Source organism: Drosophila biarmipes, unplaced genomic scaffold (assembly GCF_025231255.1).
Source record: "Drosophila biarmipes strain raj3 unplaced genomic scaffold, RU_DBia_V1.1 ptg000017l, whole genome shotgun sequence".
Classification (NCBI taxonomy): domain Eukaryota; kingdom Metazoa; phylum Arthropoda; class Insecta; order Diptera; family Drosophilidae; genus Drosophila; species Drosophila biarmipes.
In genome coordinates, this window is record NW_026114535.1 from 1,671,963 (window position 1) to 1,699,897 (window position 27,935).

Consider the following 27,935-nt stretch of genomic DNA (forward strand, 5'->3'; position numbering starts at 1 on the left):
AAATAAATTAATTGTTTTTCTTGAAAATACAAAGTCACCTCGTATACTTTATGGGTTCGGGAACGCTTCGTTTTATCTGTTACATACTTTCTGACGAATCTACCAATTTTTCGAACGTTCCGATGACTATGATATAATGCTCCGATTTCGATGAAATTAAATTCGAAACTCAGAACTCAGATTTCAGTCAGAAGTTTGAAACGCAGTGAAGGAGACGTTTCCGACCCCCTAAAGTATATATATTCTTGATCAGCGTCACAATACGAGTCGATTTAGCCATGTCCGTCTGTCCGTCCGCTTCTACGTAAGCTAGTCTCTCAGTTTTAAAGCTATCCGGCTGAAACTTTCCAAAAAGTCTTCTTTCTATTGCAGGTAGTATATAAGTCCGAACCAGCCGGATCGGAAAACTATATCTTATAGCTCCCATAGGGACTATCGGGGAAAAAATTAAAAAAAAAAATTATATCTTTCGTGTTTTTTAACATATACCTCTCTAAGCTTGGATATAACATTTTTAAATTAGTTCTGAGTTTCGAATTAAATTTTATCAAATTCGGACGACTATATCATATAGCTCCCATAGGAATAATCGGAAAATTAGTGGTAAAATAATTTTGAAAAATTATATCTTCGGTGTTTATTAACTTATAACCTCCATTTTTATTTGGTTTTGAATTTCGAATTAAATTTTATTAAAATCGGACGACTACACCATATGGCTGCCATAGGAACGATCGGAAAATTAGTCGGAAAACATGAAACAAAAATTATATCTTTTGTGTTTTTAAACATATAACCTTATAAGCTTGAAAATAACATTTTTTAAGTATTTCTAAATTTCGAATCAAATTTTATTGAAATCGAACGACTATATCATATAGCTGCCATAGGAACGATCGGATAATTGGTGGGAAATAATGTGAAACAAATTATAGCTTTCGGTCTTTTTGACATTTTATCTTATAATATTGGGAATATAAATTTTTATATTTTTAAGAATTTCGAATTCAATTTGATAAAATTATTGATTATATTTTATAACTGCAAGGGTATACAAACTTCGGCTTGCCGAAGTTAACTTCCTTTATTGTTTCCGTATATTCCTTTGGAAGCTATAAGATCCGTCTGGTTCCGACTTTTATACAATCTTTTTTTAACCTATTTAGAATTATTGCAAATGACTAATTTTTGTGAAAATCTACTTCTAACTTTTTTCTTCGTCTTGAAAATTAAATAAAGTTTTTGAATGCAAAAAGTTTTTTACAACAAAAAAATTAGTAACTGCAACAAGAATTTTTTAAAAATCATTTTGTTTATACTTTATGATCAAAAATAATATAAATATAAAAATAATAAAAAATATAAACCAAAAAACGTCGCTGTTGTGAACTCTATTGTCCTAGCCACAGGCAGAACTCAGGATGGCCCGATGATCTGGAATGCTGTAAAAGAAAACTTCTAATAGACCTAAAGAAAAAATTCTGGTAAATTTAGTATATTCGCGTGGAGTATTGCTATTTTTGGCAGAACTTTAGAATGGTAGTGCGCATCACCAGGTTTATTAGGCATAAACATTTTTAATTATTATTTTAATGGCGCGTAGTTTATACATGCCGAAATAAATAAACTAAAACTTATATTTTAAAGTATTACACTAGTCGGCATAAGTTTTGACAAAAGTTTTTTTTTGGCAAAAGAAAAGTTAAGTATACTCCTAACTTGAACTTGCTTCGTTTGACTTTTGGCGTCAACGGAAAGGTCATTTAAATTCCGTTTGAATGATGCACTACTTTTCTTAACCCATTCAGTACTTATTAAAAATTCCGAATTTGTGTGAAAATCTACTTTTTGAATTTTTTTCCTCGACTTGAAAATTTAATTATTTTCAGAGGCTATAATTTCAGTCAGAAGTTTGCAACGCAGTGAAGGAGACGTTTCCAACCCCCTAAAGTATATATATATATCTTGATCAGCGTCACAAGACGAGTCGATCTAGCCATGTCCGTCTGTCCGTCCGCTTCTACGCAAACTAGTCTCTCAGTTTTAAAGCTACCGGGCTGAAACATTCCCAAAAGTCTTTTTTATATTGCAGGTAATATATAAGTCGGAACCAGCCGGATCAGACAACTATATCCTATAGGAACTATAGGGAAAACAATTTAAAAAAAAAATTATATCTTTGGTGTTGTTTTACATATAACCTTCTAAGCTTAAAAGTAAAATTTTTAATTAGTTTTGAATTTTGAATTAAATTTTATCAAAATCCGACGACTATATCATATAGCTGCCATAGGAACGATCGAAAGTTAGTGGTAAAATAATATACAAAAAAGTATATCTTCGGTGCTTTTCAGCATATAACCTCCAACGCTTGGAAATAACATTTTTTAATTGGTTTTAAATTTCGAATTAAATTTTATCAAAATCGGACGACCATATCATATAGCTGCCATAGAAACGTTCTCAAAATTAGTCATCAAATATAAAAAAAATTATACATTTGGTGTTTCTTAACATATAACATCCTACGCTTGGAAATAACATTTTTTAATTAGTTTTGAATTTCGAATTAATTTTGATAAAAGTCTGACGTCTGTATCATATAGCTGCCATAGAAATAATCGCAAAATTAGTTGGAAAATATAAAAAAATTATATCTCTTGTGTTCTTTCACATATAACCTTCTAAGCTTGGAAATAACATTTTTTTAAGTTTTAGGAATTTCGAATTCAATTTAATAAAAATTGGACTACTCTAACATTTAGAAGTAAAAAAAATAGTCTAAAAAATGAATAAAGTCATTTTTTTTTAAATATCTGAAGTCAGCAACAATCCTTAAAAATTTCACATGGTGTTACTAAAGTTAATTAAAAAGCATTGCTTGGGGTCGTAAAGACCATTTGATTGTACTGACCATAGTACATCATCGTCCAAGATATGGTAGGTTTACAAGATTTGAACATTCAAACCGATGAAGGAATACTAGATTCATCGGGAAAATGTAACTTTCTGAAGAAAGTAAAATTTAACATAAAATTAATAAAAACAAAAAAAAACGATAAAAATTGCCGCAATTTTGTTTAATTCCTGCCAAATTTTATTTGTGGCTCGTTGCAAAAAACGCGTCATGTTTTTCAGTTGTTTATTTATTTTTTAAGTTGTACCTATATTACAAATTTGTTAATTTAAAAATTGTATAGGAACTCATTAATATGTAATTAGTTTAGCAAAGTTCTATTTTCACTTAAGGTGGTCATCCCGTGTTAAAACCGTTTGTCTCAATGTATTTAAAACATTTTTTCAACTAACGGTTAAAAGATACAATTTGAAATTCCATATATTTAGGTAATGTTTATGTACATTAGTTAATTAATTTTGAGTAAAACAAAATAAACACTAGAAGTTAGAGCACGATAAAGTAAGGGTTGTAAAAAAAAAAAAATAATCCGCTGGCTATCAGGATTCGGACTAAACGAGTGATTTCATAAAAAAAAATTCGAAGGAATTTTAATCATTTAATATGTTAGAAAACATCAAGGTTTTTTTTGATTCCTCCTAAACGATATAGTTGTCCGATTCTACTCGTTGTCACTTAATAATAGATTTCAGACTTTTGTAAAGGTTGCATCTCGATAGTTAGCACTACACTTGTTATTATTATACATTTTTGCTTAGTTACAAATTAATTGCTAATAATTTTTTTGATGAACGGATCGATTTGAATAAAAATTGTATTCATTATTGACCATCATCCAGAATACCGTGATAAAAATTAAATTAAATAATACTCATTTAAGTGTCTTAAATTAGACTACCAAGTTATGTTTATTGAGCATACATATGTATATCATGTTAAAGACAAAACGCAGGGAACGTAAAAATGTGAACTTAGAACTAGAACTTAATGTACGTTTTTGTGAAAATTGTATCTATAGTAGATAAGGCATACACACATTGCATATGTATATTTTTATTTCTGGAGAATACTGTTAAAGCAAAAACTTACGAAAATTATTTTTCGGAATTATAAGCTATCTTTATTGATTTGGATTATAGAAAACAAAGCGTGACACAATTTAAACCTTGTGAAAGACATTTGCAAAAACTTCAAATTAAGTGCTATCGGTTAGCATTTGTCTTTAAAATACCAATTAGGGCACGTTCACCATATCACACACTGGTTGATCCAGTATAGCAGAGGCGCTCAAAAATACTTCCAGATGGAAGATATTCAGTAAAAAATTGTCGTACTGCTATTATGGACCCAATAAGATAAATGAAATAATAAAACCAAGAAAAAAAACATACGCTAAGGAATGACTTTAAAATGACATTTTAACACTTAAATTCAATTGCATACTTTTAGCTTAAGTAAAATCTCAGAATTTATTTTATTTAAAAAATCAATTTTAAATTCACAATTGAACATTTTTCGGTTTAACGTCGATGTTTGCCTTTTAAAACATCGGAAAAGCTACGATTTCTGACCAACTGAGATTTCAAAGCACAATCGAATATGACGAAAACAACAAAACACAAAAGAGCGTACAAGGCAGAAAGTGGCAAAAAGTTGGAGCTCGAACTTTAAAACGTAGAATAAAAAAATATTATCTAGTACTAAAAAATAAGTTTCATCAAAGGGTGAGACGAAATTGGCAACTTTTTTTATCTAAAATCTATCTATGTACAAAAATACAACAATTAAAAGGTTCACTGAAGAAACACTAACATTAAAACAATAACACAACACAAAATGACATAACAATTACTCAGTTTAAGGTTTATACCTTTATTTTTAATATTCATTTTATTAAACGACAATTAGACGCGATTTAAGAGTAAAAATTAATATTTTTGTGGAACGTGCACAGGTTTTTTTGTCATTTCTCTCGGTAACCGTAGCGCGCACGAATTAAAGAGACCAAAAATGAAATTACCGTTGTTTTATTGTCTGATAAAAAATATTTTTAGGACAAAAAATCGCCAATATCAGACTTATGTTTTTTTATTTTTAACTTACGAAATCAACCAATGTGCATATACAACATTAATGTATACTATTGGTGTAAGAAAACAGTTTTTCCTAAAGAGCCTAGTACTCACAGCGACGGAAACCGCGAACACTTATAGGAGTGAGCGAGGTAAGTATGCGGCTAACGCCTTTCGTTAAGAAAATACCAGAAAAAATAGCAGTCTTATCGAAGGAATTTCAGTAAGCACCGTTGGCCGTGGCTGAAGGAAAAAAAAGTAAATCATTGGCTGTGTCCATGTAGAAGCCCGCGTCGAAACCAAAGTTTAAAAATGGAAGGCTGGATTGGATTCCAGCACTGCCTGTGGATTTGCAGTGTTGCAGTATTGCTATATGTGACTTCCTGATGGCGTCTTTGGCGTGGCTTTTGTGTTTTTTCTTTCTTTTCTATATTTTGGTTTCTACACCGCTTCTAAAAGTACACAGCCAAAAATTTAATTTGTTAAACTATCACTCGCCAAATCTTGTATTTTTTTATCTCATCTGAGTGAGGCGTTGAAAATCAAACCAGACAAAAGCGTTATCGATTTTACTAGTACTATTCTTCAGCCTAAGATCGGCTAAAAGTTCCGCTAGTCGAAAAATCTTCACCCTGAATCCATGTATCATCCCCTTAGTTCCGAAAAAAGTTTCAATTGTGAATCACTTTGTGAATGCGAAGTGAATGGCACCTTGCACGAGTGAAATTGTCCGCTTTTTCACAAGTTAAAATTCAAATGAAACTTTTTGAAGTCACTTTGTTTCTTTAACTCATTTTTGTATAAACTGTCACCTGGCAAGTTCCAAGTGAAATCAGTTTGAAAATATTGCATTTTTCCAACGAGTTTTCACTTTTGAAAATATTGAATTTAAATAAAAACTTATTTGTTTACATTTTACTTACAGAAGTTTGCAGGAGACGTTTCCGACCCCATAAGGTATATATATTCTTGATCAGCGTCACTAGACGAGTCGATCTAGCCATGTCCGTCTATCCGTCTGTTTCTACGCAAACTAGTCTCTCAGTTTTAAAGCTACCGGGCTGAAACTTTCCCAAAAGTATTCTTTTTTTTGCAAGTAGTATATAAGTCGAAAAAAATTATATCGTTGGTGTATTTTAACATACAACTTTCTAAACTTGGAAATAACATTTTGATATTAGTTCTAAATTTCGAATTCAATTTTATCAAAATCGGAAGACTATATCATATAGCTGTCAAAGGAACGATCGGAAAATTGGTGGGAAAATAATATGAAACAAATTTAGCTTTGGGGCTTAAATTGGTGGGAAATAATGTGAAACAAATTACAGCTTTCGGTCTTTTTGACATTTTATCTTATAATATTGGGAATATACATTTTTATATTTTTAAGAATTTCGAACTGAATTTGATAAAATTATTGATTATTTTTTATAACTGCAAGGGTATACAAACTTCGGCTTGCCGAAGTTAACTTCCTTTCGTGTTTTCCGTATATTCCTTTGGAAGCTATAAGATCCGTCTGGTTCCGACTTTTATACCCTGGTCGAAACTTACGTATTATAAGATCAGGCATCAATGAAAAGCTAATTTAAATGCCGTTTCAATGATACAATACTTTTTTTAACCTGTTTAGAATTATTGAAAATGACTAATTTTTGTGAAAATCTACTTCTATAACTTTATAATTTATAATTTTTATTATAAAAAATATAAACCAAAAATCGTCGCTGTTGTGAAGTCTATTGTCCTAGCCACAGGCAGAACTCAGGATGGCCCGATGATCTGGAAAGCTGTAAAAGAAAACTTCTAATAGACCTAAAGAAAAAATTCTGGTAAATTTAGTATATCCGCGTAGAGTATTGCTATTTTTGGCAGAACTTTAGAATGGTAGTGCGCATCACCAGGTTTATTAGGCATAAACATTTTAATTATTATTTTAATGGCGCGTATGCCGAAATAAATAAACTAAAACTTATATTTTAAAGTATTACACTAGTCGGCATAAGTTTTGACAAAAGTTTTTTTTTGGCAAAAGAAAAGTTAAGTATACTCCTAACTTGAACTTGCTTCGTTTGACTTTTGGCGTCAACGGAAAGGTCATTTAAATTCCGTTTGAATGATGCACTACTTTTTTTAACCCATTCAGTACTTATTAAAAATTTCGAATTTGTGTGAAAATCTACTTTTTGAATTTTTTCCTCGACTTGAAAATTTAAATATTTTGATGTAAAACGTTTGTTAAAACAAAAATAATAGTATCTGCAAAAAACATTTTTCGAAAATAACATTTATTAATTGGTTTTAAAATCGGACGACCATATCATATAGCTGCCATAGAAACGTTCTCTTTTGAATTCAATTTAATAAAAATTGGACTACTCTAACATATAAAAGTAAAAAAAATAAACTAAATAAAGAATAAAGTCATTATTTTAAATATATCTGAAGTCAGCAACAATCCTTAAAAATTTCACATGGTGTTACTAAAATTAATTAAAAAGCATTGCTTGGTGTCGTAAAGACCATTTGTTTGTACTGACCATAGTACATCATCGTCCAAGATATGGTAGGTTTACAAGTTTCGAACATTCAAACCCATGAAGGAATACTAGATTCACCGGGAAAATGAAACTTGCTGAAGAAAGTAAAATTTAACATAAAATTAATAAAAACAAAAAAAAAAAACGATAAAAATGCCGCATTTTTTTTTAATTCATGCCAAATTTTATTTGTGGCTCGTTGCAAAAAACCCGTCATGTTTTTCAGTTGTTTATTTATTTGTTAATTTGTACCTATATTACAAATTTATTAATTTAAAAATTTTATAGGAATTCATTAATATGTAATTAGTTTAGCACAACTGGCAACTAAAAAAAAATTCAATTACAAGAGACCATGGCTGACCGCCAAGTTCTATTTGCACTTAAGGTGGTCATCCCGTGTTAAAACCGTTTGTCTAAATGTATTTAAAACATTTTTTCAACTAACGGTTAAAAGATACAATTTGAAATTCCATATATTTAGGTAATGTTTATGTACATTAGTTAATTAATTTTGAGTAAAACAAAATAAACACTAGAAGTTAGAGCACGATAAAAAAAAGGGTTGTAAAAAAAAAATATAATAATCCGCTGGCTATCAGGATTCGGACTGAACGGGTGATTTCATTAAAAAAAATTCAAAGCCATTTTAATCATTTAATATGTTAGAAAACATCAAGGTTTTTTTTGATTCCTCCTATACGATATAGTTGTCCGATTCTATTCGTTGTCACTTAATAATAGATTTCAGACTTTTGTAAAGGTTGCATCTCGATAGTTAGCACTACACTTGTTATTATTATACATTTTTGCTTAGTTACAAATTAATTGCTAATAATTTTTTTGATAAACGGATCGATTTGAAAACAATTTTTCCATCCGTCTGGACGTTGAAAATAAAAATTGTATTCATTATTGACCATCATCCAGAATACCGTGATAAAAATTAAATTAAATAATACTCATTTAAGTGTCTTAAATTAGACTACTTAGTTATGTTTATTGAGCATACATATGTATATCATGTTAAAGACAAAACGCAGGGAACGTAAAAATGTGAACTTAGAACTAGAACTTAATGTACGTTTTTGTGAAAATTGTATCTTATAGTAGATAAGGCATACACTCATTGCATATGTATATTTTTATTTCTGGAGAATACTGTTAAAGAAAAAACTTACGAAAATTATTTTTCGGAATTATAAGCTATCTTTATTGATTTGGATTATAGAAAACAAAGCGTGGCACAATTTAAACCTTGTGAAACGTCATTTGCAAAATCTTAAAATTAAGTGCTATCGGCTAGCATTTGTCCTTAAAATACCAATTAGGGCACGTTCACCATATCACACACTGGTTGATCCAGTATAGCAGAGGCGCCCAAAAATACTTCCAGATGGAAGATATTCAGTAAAAAATTGTTGTACTGCTATTATGGACCCAATAAGATAAATGAAATAATAAAAACAAGAAAAAAACCATTCGTCAAGGAAGCAATATACTAGAAAATGACTTTTTAACACTTAAATTGCATACTTTTAGCTTAAGTAAAATCTAAGAATTTATTTTATTTAAAAAATCAATTTTAAATTCAAAATTGAACATTTTTCGGTTTAACGTCAATGTTTGCCTTTTAAAACATCGGAAAAGCTACGATTTCTGACCAACTGAGATTTCAAAGCACAATCGAATATGACGAAAACAACAAAACACAAAAGAGCGTACAAGGCAGAAAGTGGCAAAAAGTTGGAGCTCGAACTTTAAAACGTAGAATAAAAAAACATTATCTAGTACTAAAAAATAAGTTTCATCAAAGGGTGAGACGAAATTGGCAACTTTTTTTTATCTAAAATCTATCTATGTACAAAAATACAACAATTAAAAGGTTCACTGAAGAAACACTAACATTAAAACAATAACACAACACAAAATGACATAACAATTACTCAGTTTAAGGTTTATACCTTTATTTTTAATATTCATTTTATTTAACGACAATTAGACGCGATTTAAGAGTAAAAATTAATATTTTTGTGGAACGTGCACAGGTTTTTTGTCATTTCTCTCGGTAACCGTAGCGCGCACGAATTAAAGAGACCAAAAATGAAATTACCGTTAGTTTTATTGTCAGATAAAAAATATTTTTTTGGACAAAAAATCGCCAATATCAGACTTATGTTTTTTTATTTGTAACTTACGAAATCAACCAAAGTGCAAATACAACATTAATTATACTATTTGTGTAAGAAAACAGTTTTTCCTAAAGAGCCTAGTACTCACAGCGACGGAAACCGCGAACACTTATAGGAGTGAGCGAGGTAAGTATGCGGCTAACGCCTTTCGTTAAGAAAATACCAGAAAAAATACCAGTCTTATCGAAGGAATTTCAGTAAGCCCCGTTGGCCGTGGCTGAAGGAAAAAAAAAGTAAATCATTGGCTGTGTCCGTGCAGAAGCCCGCGTCGAAACCAAAGTTTAAAAATGGAAGGCTGGATTGGAATCCAGCACTGCCTGTGGATTTGCAGTGTTGCAGTATTGCTATATGTGACTTCCTGATGGCGTCTTTGGCGTGGCTTTTGTGTTTTCTCTTTCTTTTCTATATTTTGGTTTCTACACCGCTTCTAAAAGTACACAGCCAAAAATTTAATTTGTTAAACTATCACTCGCCAAATCTTGTATTTTTTTATCTCATCTGTGTGAGGCGATGAAAATCAAACCAGACAAAAGTGTTATCGATTTTACTAGTACTATTCTTCAGCCTAAGATCGGCTAAAAGTTCCGCTAGTCGAAAAATCTTCACCCTGAATCCATGTATCATCCCCTTAGTTCCGAAAAAAGTTTCAATTGTGAATCACTTTGTGAATGCGAAGTGAATGGCACCTTGCACGAGTGAAATTGTCCGCTTTTTCACAAGTTAAAATTCAAATGAAACTTTTTGAAGTCACTTTGTTTCTTTAACTCATTTTTGTATAAACTGTCACCTGGCAAGTTCCAAGTGAAATCAGTTTGAAAATATTGCATTTTTCCAACGAGTTTTCACTTTTGAAAATATTGAATTTAAATAAAAACTTATTTGTTTACATTTTACTTACAGAAGTTTGCAGGAGACGTTTCCGACCCCATAAGGTATATATATTCTTGATCAGCGTCACTAGACGAGTCGATCTAGCCATGTCCGTCTATCCGTCTGTTTCTACGCAAACTAGTCTCTCAGTTTTAAAGCTACCGGGCTGAAACTTTCCCAAAAGTATTCTTTTTTTTGCAAGTAGTATATAAGTCGAAAAAAATTATATCGTTGGTGTATTTTAACATACAACTTTCTAAACTTGGAAATAACATTTTGATATTAGTTCTGAATTTCGAATTCAATTTTATCAAAATCGGAAGACTATATCATATAGCTGTCAAAGGAACGATCGGAAAATTGGTGGGAAAATAATATGAAACAAATTTAGCTTTCGGGCTTTAATTGGTGGGAAATAATGTGAAACAAATTACCACTTTCGGTCTTTTTGACATTTTATCTTATAATATTGGGAATATACATTTTTATATTTTTAAGAATTTCGAACTCAATTTGATAAAATTATTGATTATTTTTTATAACTGCAAGGGTATACAAACTTCGGCTTGCCGAAGTTAACTTCCTTTCGTGTTTTCCGTATATTCCTTTGGAAGCTATAAGATCCGTCTGGTTCCGACTTTTATACCCTGGTCGAAACTTACGTATTATAAGATCAGGCATCAATGAAAAGCTAATTTAAATGCCGTTTCAATGATACAATACTTTTTTAACCTGTTTAGAATTATTGAAAATGACTAATTTTTGTGAAAATCTACTTCTATAACTTTTTTCTTCGTCTTGAAAATTAAATGAAGTTTTTGAAAAAGTTTCTTACAACAAAAAAATTAGTAACTGCAACAAGAATTTTTTAAAAATCATTTTGTTTATACTTTAATTATCAAAAATAATATAAATATAAAAATAATAAAAAATATAAACCAAAAATCGTCGCTGTTGTGAAGTCTATTGTCCTAGCCACAGGCAGAACTTAGGATGGCCCGATGATCTGGAATGCTGTAAAAGAAAACTTCTAATAGACCTAAAGAAAAAATTCTGGTAAATTTAGTATATCCGCGTAGAGTATTGCTATTTTTGGCAGAACTTTAGAATGGTAGTGCGCATCACCAGGTTTATTAGGCATAAACATTTTAATTATTATTTTAATGGCGCGTATGCCGAAATAAATAAATTAAAACTTATATTTTAAAGTATTACACTAGTCGGCATAAGTTTTGACAAAAGTTTTTTTTTGACAAAAGAAAAGTTAAGTATACTCCTAACTTGAACTTGCTTCGTTTGACTTTTGGCATCAACGGAAAGGTCATTTAAATTCAGTTTGAATGATGCACTACTTTTCTTAACCCATTCAGTACTTATTAAAAATTCCGAATTTGTGTGAAAATCTACTTTTTGAATTTTTTTCCTCGACTTGAAAATTTAAATATTTTCAGAGGCTATAATTTCAGTCAGAAGTTTGCAACGCAGTGAAGGAGACGTTTCCGACCCCCTAAAGTATATATATATATCTTGATCAGCGTCACAAGACGAGTCGATCTAGCCATGTCCGTCTGTCCGTCCGTCTGTCCGTCCGCTTCTACGCAAACTAGTCTCTCAGTTTTAAAGCTACCGGGCTGAAACATTCCCAAAAGTCTTTTTTCTATTGCAGGTAATATATAAGTCGGAACCAGCCGGATCAGACAACTATATCCTATAGGAACTATAGGGAAAACAATTTAAAAAAAAATTATATCTTTGGTGTTGTTACATATAACCTTCTAAGCTTAAAAGTAAAATTTTTAATTAGTTTTGAATTTTGAATTAAATTTTATCAAAATCCGACGACTATATCATATAGCTGCCATAGGAACGATCGAAAGTTAGTGGTAAAATAATATACAAAAAAGTATATCTTCGGTGCTTTTCAGCATATAACCTCCAACGCTTGGAAATAACATTTTTTAATTGGTTTTAAATTTCGAATTAAATTTTACCAAAATCGGACGACCATATCATATAGCTGCCATAGAAACGTTCTCAAAATTAGTCATCAAATATAAAAAAAATTATACATTTGGTGTTTCTTAACATATAACATCCTACGCTTGGAAATAACATTTTTTAATTAGTTTTGAATTTCGAATTAATTTTGATAAAAGTCTGACGTCTGTATCATATAGCTGCCATAGAAATAATCGCAAAATTAGTCGGAAAATATAAAAAAATTATATCTCTTGTGGTCTTTCACATATAACCTTCTAAGCTTGGAAATAACATTTTTTGAAGTTTTAGGAATTTCGAATTCAATTTAATAAAAATTGGACTACTCTATATATAGAAGTAAAAAAAATAGTCTAAAAAATGAAAAGTCATTTTTTTTAATATATCTGAAGTCAGCAACAATCCTTAAAAATTTCACATGGTGTTACTTTTTTTTAATTAAAAAGCATTGCTTGGGGTCGTAAAGACCATTTGATTGTACTGACCATAGTACATCAGCGTCCAAGATATGGTAGGTTTACAAGTTTTGAACATTCAAACCCATGAAGGAATACTAGATTCACCGGGAAAATGAAACTTGCTGAAGAAAGTAAAATTTAACATAAAATTAATAAAAACAAAAAAAAAAAAACGATAAAAATGCCGCCATTTTTTTTAATTCATGCCAAATTTTATTTGTGGCTCGTTGCAAAAAACCCGTCATGTTTTTCAGTTGTTTATTTATTTGTTAATTTGTACCTATATTACAAATTTATTAATTTAAAAATTTTATAGGAACTCATTAATATGTAATTAGTTTAGCACAACTGGCAACTAAAAAAAAATTCAATTACAAGAGACCATGGCTGACCGCCAAGTTCTATTTGCACTTAAGGTGGTCATCCCGTGTTAAAACCGTTTGTCTAAATGTATTTAAAACATTTTTTCAACTAACGGTTAAAAGATACAATTTGAAATTCCATATATTTAGGTAATGTTTATGTACATTAGTTAATTAATTTTGAGTAAAACAAAATAAACACTAGAAGTTAGAGCACGATAAAAAAAAGGGTTGTAAAAAAAAAATATAATAATCCGCTGGCTATCAGGATTCGGACTGAACGGGTGATTTCATTAAAAAAATTCAAAGCCATTTTAATCATTTAATATGTCAGAAAACATCAAGGTTTTTTTTGAATCCTCCTATACGATATAGTTTCCAATTCTACTCGTTGTCACTTAATAATAGATTTCAGACTTTTGTAAAGGTTGCATCTCGATTGTTAGCACTACACTTGTTATTATTATACATTTTTGCTTAGTTACAAATTAATTGCTAATAATTTTTTTGATAAACGGATCGATTTGAAAATAATTTTTCCATCCGTCTGGACGTTGAAAATAAAAATTGTATTCATTATTGACCATCATCCAGAATACCGTGATAAAAATTAAATTAAATAATACTCATTTAAGTGTCTTAAATTAGACTACTAAGTTATGTTTATTGAGTATACATATGTATATCATGTTAAAGACAAAACGCAGGGAACGTAAAAATGTGAACTTAGAACTAGAACTTAATGTACGTTTTTGTGAAAATTGTATCTTATAGTAGATAAGGCATACACTCATTGCATATGTATATTTTTATTTCTGGAGAATACTGTTAAAGCAAAAACTTACGAAAATTATTTTTCGGAATTATAAGCTATCTTTATTGATTTGGATTATAGAAAACAAAGCGTGACACAATTTAAACCTTGTGAAACGTCATTTGCAAAATCTTAAAATTAAGTGCTATCGGCTAGCATTTGTCCTTAAAATACCAATTAGGGCACGTTCACCATATCACACACTGGTTGATCCAGTATAGCAGAGGCGCCCAAAAATACTTCCAGATGGAAGATATTCAGTAAAAAATTGTTGTACTGCTATTATGGACCCAATAAGATAAATGAAATAATAAAAACAAGAAAAAAACCATTCGTCAAGGAAGCAATATACTAGAAAATGACTTTTTAACACTTAAATTGCATACTTTTAGCTTAAGTAAAATCTAAGAATTTATTTTATTTAAAAAATCAATTTTAAATTCAAAATTGAACATTTTTCGGTTTAACGTCGATGTTTGCCTTTTAAAACATCGGAAAAGCTACGATTTCTGACCAACTGAGATTTCAAAGCACAATCGAATATGACGAAAACAACAAAACACAAAAGAGCGTACAAGGCAGAAAGTAGCAAAAAGTTGGAGCTCGAACTTTAAAACGTAGAATAAAAAAACATTATCTAGTACTAACAAATAAGTTTCATCAAAGGGTGAGACGAAATTGGCAACTTTTTTTTATCTAAAATCTATCTATGTACAAAAATACAACAATTAAAAGGTTCACTGAAGAAACACTATCATTAAAACAATAACACAACACAAAATGACATAACAATTACTCAGTTTAAGGTTTATACCTTTATTTTTAATATTCATTTTATTAAACGACAATTAGACGCGATTTAAGAGTAAAAATTAATATTTTTGTGGAACGTGCACAGGTTTTTTTGTCATTTCTCTCGGTAACCGTAGCGCGCACGAATTAAAGAGACCAAAAATGAAATTACCGTTAGTTTTATTGTCAGATAAAAAATATTTTTTGGACAAAAAATCGCCAATATCAGACTTATGTTTTTTTATTTGTAACTTACGAAATCAACCAATGTGCATATACAACATTAATTATACTATTTGTGTAAGAAAACAGTTTTTCCTAAAGAGCCTAGTACTCACAGCGACGGAAACCGCGAACACTTATAGGAGTGAGCGAGGTAAGTATGCGGCTAACGCCTTTCGTTAAGAAAATACCAGAAAAAATACCAGTCTTATCGAAGGAATTTCAGTAAGCCCCGTTGGCCGTGGCTGAAGGAAAAAAAAAGTAAATCATTGGCTGTGTCCGTGCAGAAGCCCGCGTCGAAACCAAAGTTTAAAAATGGAAGGCTGGATTGGAATCCAGCACTGCCTGTGGATTTGCAGTGTTGCAGTATTGCTATATGTGACTTCCTGATGGCGTCTTTGGCGTGGCTTTTGTGTTTTCTCTTTCTTTTCTATATTTTGGTTTCTACACCGCTTCTAAAAGTACACAGCCAAAAATTTAATTTGTTAAACTATCACTCGCCAAATCTTGTATTTTTTTATCTCATCTGTGTGAGGCGTTGAAAATCAAACCAGACAAAAGCGTTATCGATTTTACTAGTACTATTCTTCAGCCTAAGATCGGCTAAAAGTTCCGCTAGTCGAAAAATCTTCACCCTGAATCCATGTATCATCCCCTTAGTTCCGAAAAAAGTTTCAATTGTGAATCACTTTGTGATTGCGAAGTGAATGGCACCTTGCACGAGTGAAATTGTCCGCTTTTTCACAAGTTAAAATTCAAATTAAACTTTTTGAAGTCACTTTGTTTCTTTAACTCATTTTGTATAAATTGTCACCTGACAAGTTCCAAGTGAAATCAGTTTGGAAATATTGCATTTTTCCAACGAGTTTTCACTTTTGAAAATATTGAATTTAAATAAAAAATTATTTGTTTACATTTTACTTACAGAAGTTTGCAGGAGACGTTTCCGACTGACATAAGGTAAATATATTCTTGATCAGCGTCACTAGACTAGTCGATCTAGCCATGTCCGTCTATCCGTCAGTTTCTACGCAAACTAGTCTCTCAGTTTTAAAGCTACTGGGCTGAAACTTTCCCAAAAGTATTCTTTTTTTTGCAGGTAGTATATAAGTCGAAAAAAATTATATCGTTGGTGTATTTAAACATACAACTTTCTAAACTTGGAAATAACATTTTGATATTAGTTCTAAATTTCGAATTCAATTTTATCAAAATCGGAAGACTATATCATATAGCTGTCAAAGGAACGATCGGAAAATTGGTGGGAAAATAATATGAAACAAATGTAGCTTTGGGGCTTTAATTGGTGGGAAATAATGTGAAACAAATTACAGCTTTCGGTCTTTTTGACATTTTATCTTATAATATTGGGAATATACATTTTTACATTTTTAAGAATTTCGAACTCAATTTGATAAAATTATTTATTATTTTTTATAACTGCAAGGGTATACAAACTTCGGCTTGCCGAAGTTAACTTCCTTTCGTGTTTTCCGTATATTCCTTTGGAAGCTATAAGATCCGTCTGGTTCCGACTTTTATACCCTGGTCGAAACTTACGTATTATAAGATCAGGCATCAGTGAAAAGCTAATTTAAATGCCGTTTCAATGATACAATACTTTTTTTAACTTAACTTATTGAAAATGACTAATTTTTGTGAAAATCTACTTCTATAACTTTTTTCTTCGTCTTGAAAATTAAATGAAGTTTTTGAATGCAAAAAGTTTCTTACAACAAAAAAATTAGTAACTGCAACAAGAATTTTTTAAAAATCATTTTGTTTATACTTTAATGATCAAAAATAATATAAATATAAAAATAATAAAAAATATAAACCAAAAATCGTCGCTGTTGTGAAGTCTATTGTCCTAGCCACAGGCAGAACTCAGGATGGCCCGATGATCTGGAATGCTGTAAAAGAAAACTTCTAATAGACCTAAAGAAAACATTCTGGTAAATTTAGTATATCCGCGTAGAGTATTGCTATTTTTGGCAGAACTTTAGAATGGTAGTGCGCATCACCAGGTTTATTAGGCATAAACGTTTTAATTATTATTTTAATGGCGCGTATGCCGAAATAAATAAACTAAAACTTATATTTTAAAGTATTACACTAGTCGGCATAAGTTTTGACAAAAGTTTTTTTTTGGCAAAAGAAAAGTTAAGTATACTCCTAACTTGAACTTGCTTCGTTTGACTTTTGGCGTCAACGGAAAGGTCATTTAAATTCCGTTTGAATGATGCACTACTTTTTTTAACCCATTCAGTACTTATTAAAAATTCCGAATTTGTGTGAAAATCTACTTTTTGAATTTTTTCCTCGACTTGAAAATTTAAATATTTTGATGTAAAACGTTTGTTAAAACAAAAATAATAGTATCTGCAAAAAACATTTTTCGAAAATAACATTTATTAATTGGTTTTAAAATCGGACGACCATATCATATAGCTGCCATGGAAACGTTCTCTTTTGAATTCAATTTAATAAAAATTGGACTACTCTAACATATAAAAGTAAAAAAAATAAACTAAAAAAAGAATAAAGTCATTATTTTAAATATATCTGAAGTCAGCAACAATCTATAAAAATTTCACATGGTGTTACTAAAATTAATTAAAAAGCATTGCTTGGTGTCGTAAAGACCATTTGTTTGTACTGACCATAGTACATCATCGTCCAAGATATGGTAGGTTTACAAGTTTTGAACATTCAAACCCATGAAGGAATACTAGATTCACCGGGAAAATGAAACTTGCTGAAGAAAGTAAAATTTAACATAAAATTAACAAAAACAAAAAAAAAACGATAAAAATGCCGCAATTTTTTTTAATTCATTCCAAATTTTATTTGTGGCTCGTTGCAAAAAACGCGTCATGTTTTTCAGTTGTTTATTTATTTTTTAAGTTGTACCTATATTACAAATTTGTTAATTTAAAAATTGTATAGGAACTCATTAATATGTAATTAGTTTAGCAAAACTGGCAACTCTAAAATTCAATTACAAGAGACCATGGCTGACCGCCAAGTTCTATTTGCAGTTAAGGTGGTCATCCCGTGTTAAAACCGTTTGTCTAAATATATTTAAAACATTTTTTCAACTAACGGTTAAAAGATACAATTTGAAATTCCATATATTTAGGTAATGTTTATGTACATTAGTTAATTAATTTTGAGTAAAACAAAATAAACACTAGAAGTTAGAGCACGAAAAGTAAGGGTTGTAAAAAAAAAAAATAATCCGCTGGCTATCAGGATTCGGACTAAACGAGTGATTTCATAAAAAAAAATTCGAAGGCATTTTAATCATTTAATATGTTAGAAAACATCAAGGTTTTTTTTGATTCCTCCTATACGATATAGTTGTCCGATTCTACTCGTTGTCACTTAATAATAGATTTCAGACTTTTGTAAAGGTTGCATCTCGATAGTTAGCACTACACTTGTTATTATTAATTATTGCATCAAATTTTGTATAAAAAATAAAATTAAGTGAAACTGTTCTGAGTAAAAAATATGTTTACAAGTGGTACAAACTCTTCCAAGATGGCCGGGAAGATGCCAATGACGAGCCTCGCTCTGGACGCTTAAGCACGTCAACAACTGATGAAAACGTTCAAGCAGTGAAGAAAATTGTTTTGGAAAATCGTCGAATCACTATCAGAGAGGTTGCTGAAGATGTCGGTATATCGCTTGGCTCGTGCCATGAAATTTTTTCAAACGTTTTGGGCATAAGTCGCATGTCAGCGAAGTTTGTTCCAAAATTGCTAAATTTTGACCAAAAGAACCGTCGCATGAGCATCGCTGAAGAGCTGTTGGATAACGTTAACGACGACACAGATTTACTCAAAAGAGTCATAGCTAGTGACGAATCATGGGTATATGGTTATGATATCGAAGCCAAAGCCCAATCGTCACAATGGAAGAGCCCAGGTGAGCCAAGACCGAAAAAAGCACGCCAAGTTCGATCAAATGTCAAAGTTTTGATCACTGTATTCTTCGATTACCATGGCGTGGTGCATCAGGAGTTCTTACCATATGGTCGTACGGTCAATAAACTGTATTATCTGGAAGTTATGCGCCGTTTGCGATAAGCAATACGAAAGAAACGTCCAGAATTGTGGAAAAACAATTCATGGCTTTTGCATCACGATAATGACCCTGCTCACTCATCTTTGCTTGTGTGAGATTTTTTGGCCAGAAATAACACCACAATAATGCCTCAGCCACCATATTCACCGGATTTGGCCCCATGTGACTTTTTCTTGTTCCCAAAACTAAAGAGACCTATGAAAGGACGGAGATTTGGAACGATTGAAGAGATAAAGACTGCATCGCTGGGAGAGCTCAAGGCTATACCGAAAAGTGCTTATAGGAAGTGCTTTGAGGATTGGAAAAACCGTTGGCATAAGTGTATTGTATCTGAGGGAGATTACTTTGAAGGGGACAACATTAATATTGAAAAATAAATTAATTGTTTTTCTTGAAAATACAAAGTCACCTCGTATACTTTATGGGTTCGGGAACGCTTCGTTTTATCTGTTACATACTTTCTGACGAATCTACCAATTTTTCGAACGTTCCGATGACTATGATATAATGCTCCGATTTCGATGAAATTAAATTCGAAACTCAGAACTCAGATTTCAGTCAGAAGTTTGAAACGCAGTGAAGGAGACGTTTCCGACCCCCTAAAGTATATATATTCTTGATCAGCGTCACAATACGAGTCGATTTAGCCATGTCCGTCTGTCCGTCCGTCTGTCCGTCCGCTTCTACGCAAGCTAGTCTCTCAGTTTTAAAGCTATCCGGCTGAAACTTTCCAAAAAGTCTTCTTTCTATTGCAGGTAGTATATAAGTCCGAACCAGCCGGATCGGAAAACTATATCTTATAGCTCCCATAGGGACTATCGGGGAAAAAATTAAAAAAAAAAATTATATCTTTCGTGTTTTTTAACATATACCTCTCTAAGCTTGGATATAACATTTTTAAATTAGTTCTGAGTTTCGAATTAAATTTTATCAAATTCGGACGACTATATCATATAGCTCCCATAGGAATAATCGGAAAATTAGTGGTAAAATAATTTTGAAAAATTATATCTTCGGTGTTTATTAACTTATAACCTCCATTTTTATTTGGTTTTGAATTTCGAATTAAATTTTATTAAAATCGGACGACTACACCATATGGCTGCCATAGGAACGATCGGAAAATTAGTCGGAAAACATGAAACAAAAATTATATCTTTTGTGTTTTTAAACGTATAACCTTATAAGCTTGAAAATAACATTTTTTAAGTATTTCTAAATTTCGAATCAAATTTTATTGAAATCGAACGACTATATCATATGGCTGTCATAGGAACGATCGGATAATTGGTGGGAAATAATGTGAAACAAATTATAGCTTTCGGTCTTTTTGACATTTTATCTTATAATATTGGGAATATACATTTTTATATTTTTAAGAATTTCGAACTCAATTTGATAAAATTATTGATTATTTTTTATAACTGCAAGGGTATACAAACTTCGGCTTGCCGAAGTTAACTTCCTTTCGTGTTTTCCGTATATTCCTTTGGAAGCTATAAGATCCGTCTGGTTCCGACTTTTATACCCTGGTCGAAACTTACGTATTATAAGATCAGGCATCAATGAAAAGCTAATTTAAATGCCGTTTCAATGATACAATACTTTTTTTAACCTATTTAGAATTATTGAAAATGACTAATTTTTGTGAAAATCTACTTCTATAACTTTTTTCTTCGTCTTGAAAATTAAATGAAGTTTTTGAATGCAAAAAGTTTCTTACAACAACAAAATTAGTAACTGCAACAAGAATTTTTTAAAAATCATTTTGTTTATACTTTAATGATCAAAAATAATATAAATATAAAAATAATAAAAAATATAAACCAAAAATCGTCGCTGTTGTGAAGTCTATTGTCCTAGCCACAGGCAGAACTCAGGATGGCCCGATGACAGCGTTCCAGCTGTAAAAGAAAACTTCTAATAGACCTAAAGAAAAAATTCTGGTAAATTTAGTATATCCGCGTAGAGTATTGCTATTTTTGGCAGAACTTTAGAATGGTAGTGCGCATCACCAGGTTTATTAGGCATAAACATTTTAATTATTATTTTAATGACGCGTAGTTTATACATGCCGAAATAAATAAACTAAAACTTATATTTTAAAGTATTACACTAGTCGGCATAAGTTTTGACAAAAGTTTTTTTTTGGCAAAAGAAAAGTTAAGTATACTCCTAACTTGAACTTGCTTCGTTTGACTTTTGGCGTCAACGGAAAGGTCATTTAAATTCCGTTTGAATGATGCACTACTTTTCTTAACCCATTCAGTACTTATTAAAAATTCCGAATTTGTGTGAAAATCTACTTTTTGAATTTTTTCCTCGACTTGAAAATTTAAATATTTTGATGCAAAACGTTTGTTAAAACAAATATAATAGTATCTGCAAAAAACATTTTTCGAAAATAACATTTATTAACTGGTTTTAAAATCGGACGACCATATCATATAGCTGCCATAGAAACGTTCTCTTTTAAATTCAATTTAATAAAAATTGGACTACTCTAAATATAAAAGTAAAAAAAATAAACTAAAAAAAGAATAAAGTCATTATTTTAAATATATCTGAAGTCAGCAACAATCTATAAAAATTTTACATGGTGTTACTAAAATTAATTAAAAAGCATTGCTTGGTGTCGTAAAGACCATTTGCTTGTACTGACCATAGTACATCACCGTCCAAGATATGGTAGGTTTACAAGATTTGAACATTCAAACCCATGAAGGAATACTAGATTCACCGGGAAAATGAAACTTGCTGAAGAAAGTAAAATTTAACATGAAATTGATAAAAACAAAAAAAAAAACGATAAAAGTGCCGCAATTTTTTTTAATTCATTCCAAATTTTATTTGTGGCTCGTTGCAAAAAACGCGTCATGTTTTTCAGTTGTTTATTTATTTTTTAAGTTGTACCTATATTACAAATTTGTTAATTTAAAAATTGTATAGGAACTCATTAATATGTAATTAGTTTAGCAAAACTGGCAACTCTAAAATTCAATTACAAGAGACCATGGCTGACCGCCAAGTTCTATTTGCAGTTAAGGTGGTCATCCCGTGTTAAAACCGTTTGTCTAAATATATTTAAAACATTTTTTCAACTAACGGTTAAAAGATACAATTTGAAATTCCATATATTTAGGTAATGTTTATGTACATTAGTTAATTAATTTTGAGTAAAACAAAATAAACACTAGAAGTTAGAGCACGAAAAGGGTTGTAAAAAAAAAAAAATAATCCGCTGGCTATCAGGATTCGGACTAAACGAGTGATTTCATAAAAAAAAATTCGAAGGCATTTTAATCATTTAATATGTTAGAAAACATCAAGGTTTTTTTTGATTCCTCCTATACGATATAGTTGTCCGATTCTACTCGTTGTCACTTAATAATAGATTTCAGACTTTTGTAAAGGTTGCATCTCGATAGTTAGCACTACACTTGTTATTATTATACATTTTTGCTTAGTTACAAATTAATTGCTAATAATTTTTTTGATAACCTGATCGATTTGAAAATATTTTTTCCATCCGTCTGGACGTTATAATAAAAATTGTATTCATTATTGACCATCATCCAGAATCCCGTGATAAAAATTAAATTAAATAATACTCATTTAAGTGTCTTAAATTAGACTACTAAGTTATGTTTATTGAGTATACATATGTATATCATGTTAAAGACAAAACGCAGGGAACGTAAAAATGTGAACATAGAACTAGAACTTAATGTACGTTTTTGTGAAAATTGTATCTTATAGTAGATAAGGCATACACACATTGCATATGTATATTTTTATTTCTGGAGAATACTGTTCAAGCAAAAACTTACGAAAATTATTTTTCGGAATTATAAGCTATCTTTATTGATTTGGATTATAGAAAACAAAGCGTGACACAATTTAAACCGTGTGAAAGACATTTGCAAAAAATTGAAATTAATTGCTATCGGTTAGCATTTGTCCTTAAAATACCAATTAGGGCACGTTCACCATATCACACACTGGTTGATCCAGTATAGCAGAGGCGCTCAAAAATACTTCCAGATGGAAGATATTCAGTAAAAAATTGTCGTACTGCTATTATGGACCCAATAAGATAAATGAAATAATAAAACCAAGAAAAAAAACATACGCTAAGGAATGACTTTAAAATGACATTTTAACACTTAAATTCAATTGCATACTTTTAGCTTAAGTAAAATCTCAGAATATATTTTATTTAAAAAATCAATTTTAAATTCACAGTTGAACATTTTTCGGTTTAACGTCGATGTTTGCCTTTTAAAACATCGGAAAAGCTACGATTTCTGACCAATTGAGATTTCAAAGCACAATCGAATATGACGAACACGACAAAACACAAAAGAGCGTACAAGGCAGAAAGTGGCAAAAAGTTGGAGCTCAAACTTTAAAACGTAGAATAAAAAAACATTATCTAGTACTAACAAATAAGTTTCATCAAAAGGTGAGACGAAATTGGCACCTTTTTTTTTTATCTAAAATCTATCTATGTACAAAAATACAACAATTAAAAGGTTCACTGAAGAAACACTAACATTAAAACAATAACACAACACAAAATGACATAACAATTACTCAGTTTAAGGTTTATACCTTTATTTTTAATATTCATTTTATTAAACGACAATTAGACGCGATTTAAGAGTAAAAATTAATATTTTTGTGGAACTTTTTTTTTGTCACCGTATCACGCACGAATTAAAGAGACCAAAAATGAAATTACCGTTGTTTTATTGACTGATAAAAAATATTTTTAGGACAAAAAATCGCCAATTTCAGACTTATGTTTTTTTTATTTGTAACTAACGAAATCAAGCAATGTGCATATACAACATTAATGTATACTATTTGTGTAAGAGAAAAGTTTTTCCTAAAGAGCCTAGTACACACAGCGACGGAAACCGCGAACACTTATAGGAGTGAGCGAGGTAAGTATGCGGCTAACGCCTTTCGTTAAGAAAATACCAGAAAAAATACCAGTCTTATCGAAGGAATTTCAGTAAGCCCCGTTGGCCGTGGCTGAAGGAAAAAAAAAGTAAATCATTGGCTGTGTCCGTGCAGAAGCCCGCGTCGAAACCAAAGTTTAAAAATGGAAGGCTGGATTGGATTCCAGCACTGCCTGTGGATTTGCAGTGCTGCAGTATTGCTATATGTGACCTCCTGATGGCGTCTTTGGCGTGGCTTTTGTGTTTTCTCTTTCTTTTCTATATTTTGGTTTCTACACCGCTTCTAAAAGTACACAGCCAAAAATTTAATTTGTTAAACTATCACTCGCCAAATCTTGTATTTTTTTATCTCATCTCTGTGAGGCGTTGAAAATCAAACCAGACAAAAGCGTTATCGATTTTACTAGTACTATTCTTCAGCCTAAGATCGGCTAAAAGTTCCGCTAGTCGAAAAATCTTCACCCTGAATCCATGTATCATCCCCTTAGTTCCGAAAAAAGTTTCAATTGTGAATCACTTTGTGAATGCGAAGTGAATGGCACCTTGCACGAGTGAAATTGTCCGCTTTTTCACAAGTTAAAATTCAAATTAAACTTTTTGAAGTCACTTTGTTTCTTTAACTCATTTTGTATAAATTGTCACCTGACAAGTTCCAAGTGAAATCAGTTTGGAAATATTGCATTTTTCCAACGAGTTTTCACTTTTGAAAATATTGAATTTAAATAAAAAATTATTTGTTTACATTTTACTTACAGAAGTTTGCAGGAGACGTTTCCGACTCCATAAGGTAAATATATTCTTGATCAGCGTCACTAGACTAGTCGATCTAGCCATGTCCGTCTATCCGTCAGTTTCTACGCAAACTAGTCTCTCAGTTTTAAAGATACCGGGCTGAAACTTTCCCAAAAGTATTCTTTTTTTTGCAGGTAGTATATAAGTCGAAAAAAATTATATCGTTGGTGTATTTTAACATACAACTTTCTAAACTTGGATACAACATTTTGATATTAGTTCTGAATTTCGAATTCAATTTTATCAAAATCGGAAGACTATATCATATAGCTGTCAAAGGAACGATCGGAAAATTATTGGGAAAATAATATAAAACAAATTTAGCTTTGGGGCTTTAATTGGTGGGAAATAATGTGAAACAAATTACAGCTTTCGGTCTTTTTGACATTTTATCTTATAATATTGGGAATATACATTTTTATATTTTTAAGAATTTCGAATTCAATTTGATAAAATTATTGATTATTTTTTATAACTGCAAGGGTATACAAACTTCGGCTTGCCGAAGTTAACTTCCTTTCTTGTTTTCCGTATATTCCTTTGGGAGCTATAAGATCCGTCTGGTTCCGACTTTTATGTAATTTTAAGTATTATAAAATCAGGCATCAATGAAAAGGTAATTTAAATGCCGTTTCAATGATACAATACTTATTTTAACCTGTTTAGAATTATTGAAAATGACTAATTTTTGTGAAAATCTACTTCTATAACTTTTTTCTTCGTCTTGAAAATTAAATGAAGTTTTTGAATGCAAAAAGTTTCTTACAACAAAAAAATTAGTAACTGCAACAAGAATTTTTTAAAAATCATTTTGTTTATACTTTAATGATCAAAAATAATATAAATATAAAAATAATAAAAAATATAAAACAAAAATCGTCGCTGTTGTGAAGTCTATTGTCCTAGCCACAGGCAGAACTCAGGATGGCCCGATGATCTGGAACGCTGTAAAAGAAAACTTCTAATAGACCTAAAGAAAAAATTCTGGTAAATTTAGTATATCCGCGTAGAGTATTGCTATTTTTGGCAGAACTTTAGAATGGTAGTGCGCATCACCAGGTTTATTAGGCATAAACATTTTAATTATTATTTTAATGGCGCGTATGCCGAAATAAATAAACTAAAACTTATATTTTAAAGTATTACACTAGTCGGCATAAGTTTTGACAAAAGTTTTTTTTTGGCAAAAGAAAAGTTAAGTATACTCCTAACTTGAACTTGCTTCGTTTAACTTTTGGCATCAACGGAAAGGTCATTTAAATTCCGTTTGAATGATGCACTACTTTTCTTAACCCATTCAGTACTTATTAAAAATTCCGAATGTGTGTGAAAATCTACTTTTTGAATTTTTTCCTCGACTTGAAAATTTAAATATTTTGATGTAAAACGTTTGTTAAAACAAAAATAATAGTATCTGCAAAAAACATTTTTCGAAAATAACATTTATTAATTGGTTTTAAAATCGGACGACCATATCATATAGCTGCCATAGAAACGTTCTCTTTTGAATTCAATTTAATAAAAATTGGACTACTCTAACATATAAAAGTAAAAAAAATAAACTAAATAAAGAATAAAGTCATTATTTTAAATATATCTGAAGTCAGCAACAATCCTTAAAAATTTCACATGGTGTTACTAAAATTAATTAAAAAGCATTGCTTGGTGTCGTAAAGACCATTTGTTTGTACTGACCATAGTACATCATCGTCCAAGATATGGTAGGTTTACAAGTTTTGAACATTCAAACCCATGAAGGAATACTAGATTCACCGGGAAAATGAAACTTGCTGAAGAAAGTAAAATTTAACATAAAATTAATAAAAACAAAAAAAAAAAACGATAAAAATGCCGCATTTTTTTTTAATTCATGCCAAATTTTATTTGTGGCTCGTTGCAAAAAACCCGTCATGTTTTTCAGTTGTTTATTTATTTGTTAATTTGTACCTATATTACAAATTTATTAATTTAAAAATTTTATAGGAATTCATTAATATGTAATTAGTTTAGCACAACTGGCAACTAAAAAAAAATTCAATTACAAGAGACCATGGCTGACCGCCAAGTTCTATTTGCACTTAAGGTGGTCATCCCGTGTTAAAACCGTTTATCTAAATGTATTTAAAACATTTTTTCAACTAACGGTTAAAAGATACAATTTGAAATTCCATATATTTAGGTAATGTTTATGTACATTAGTTAATTAATTTTGAGTAAAACAAAATAAACACTAGAAGTTAGAGCACGAAAAGTAAGGGTTGTAAAAAAAAAAAATAATCCGCCGGCTATCAGGATTCGGACTGAACGGGTGATTTCATAAAAAAAAATTCAAAGGCATTTTAATCATTTAATATGTTAGAAAACATCAAGGTTTTTTTTGAATCCTCTTATACGATATAGTTTCCAATTCTACTCCTTGTCACTTAATAATAGATTTCAGACTTTTGTAAAGGTTGCATCTCGATAGTTAGCACTACACTTGTTATTATTATACATTTTTGCTTAGTTACAAATTAATTGCTAATAATTTTTTTGATGAACGGATCGATTAGAAAATATTTTTTCCATCCGTCTGGACGTTGAAAATAAAAATTGTATTCATTATTGACCATCATCCAGAATACCGTGATAAAAATTAAATTAAATAATACTCATTTAAGTGTCTTAAATTAGACTACTAAGTTATGTTTATTGAGTATACATACATATGTATATCATGTTAAAGACAAAACGCAGGGAACGTAAAAATGTGAACTTAGAACTAGAACTTAATGTACGTTTTTGTGAAAATTGTATCTTATAGTAGATAAGGCATACACTCATTGCATATGTATATTTTTATTT

The 27,935-nt window shown here is 30.5% G+C and overlaps 1 protein-coding gene across 44 annotated transcripts in view; it reads right to left on the reverse strand.

Annotated features, from left to right (window-relative positions):
• Positions 1 to 27,935, reverse strand: part of LOC108021871 (protein argonaute-3) — a 448,633-nt gene that overhangs the window by 294,850 nt on the left and 125,848 nt on the right. For 5 of the 44 annotated variants that reach the window (XM_050890212.1, XM_050890210.1, XM_050890163.1 and 2 more), the window contains exon 1: positions 14,258 to 14,339. The exons of 33 other annotated variants lie outside the window; for them this stretch is intronic. The gene's annotated coding sequence lies outside the window, so the exon portion shown is untranslated. Of the gene's footprint in view, positions 1 to 4,006; positions 4,115 to 8,713; positions 8,777 to 9,812; positions 9,831 to 11,533; positions 11,606 to 14,257; positions 14,340 to 15,356; positions 15,375 to 23,162; positions 23,249 to 27,935 lie in introns of those variants that run through there. 6 more of the 44 variants (XM_050890175.1, XM_050890201.1, XM_050890197.1 and 3 more) reach the window with 6 other exon arrangements.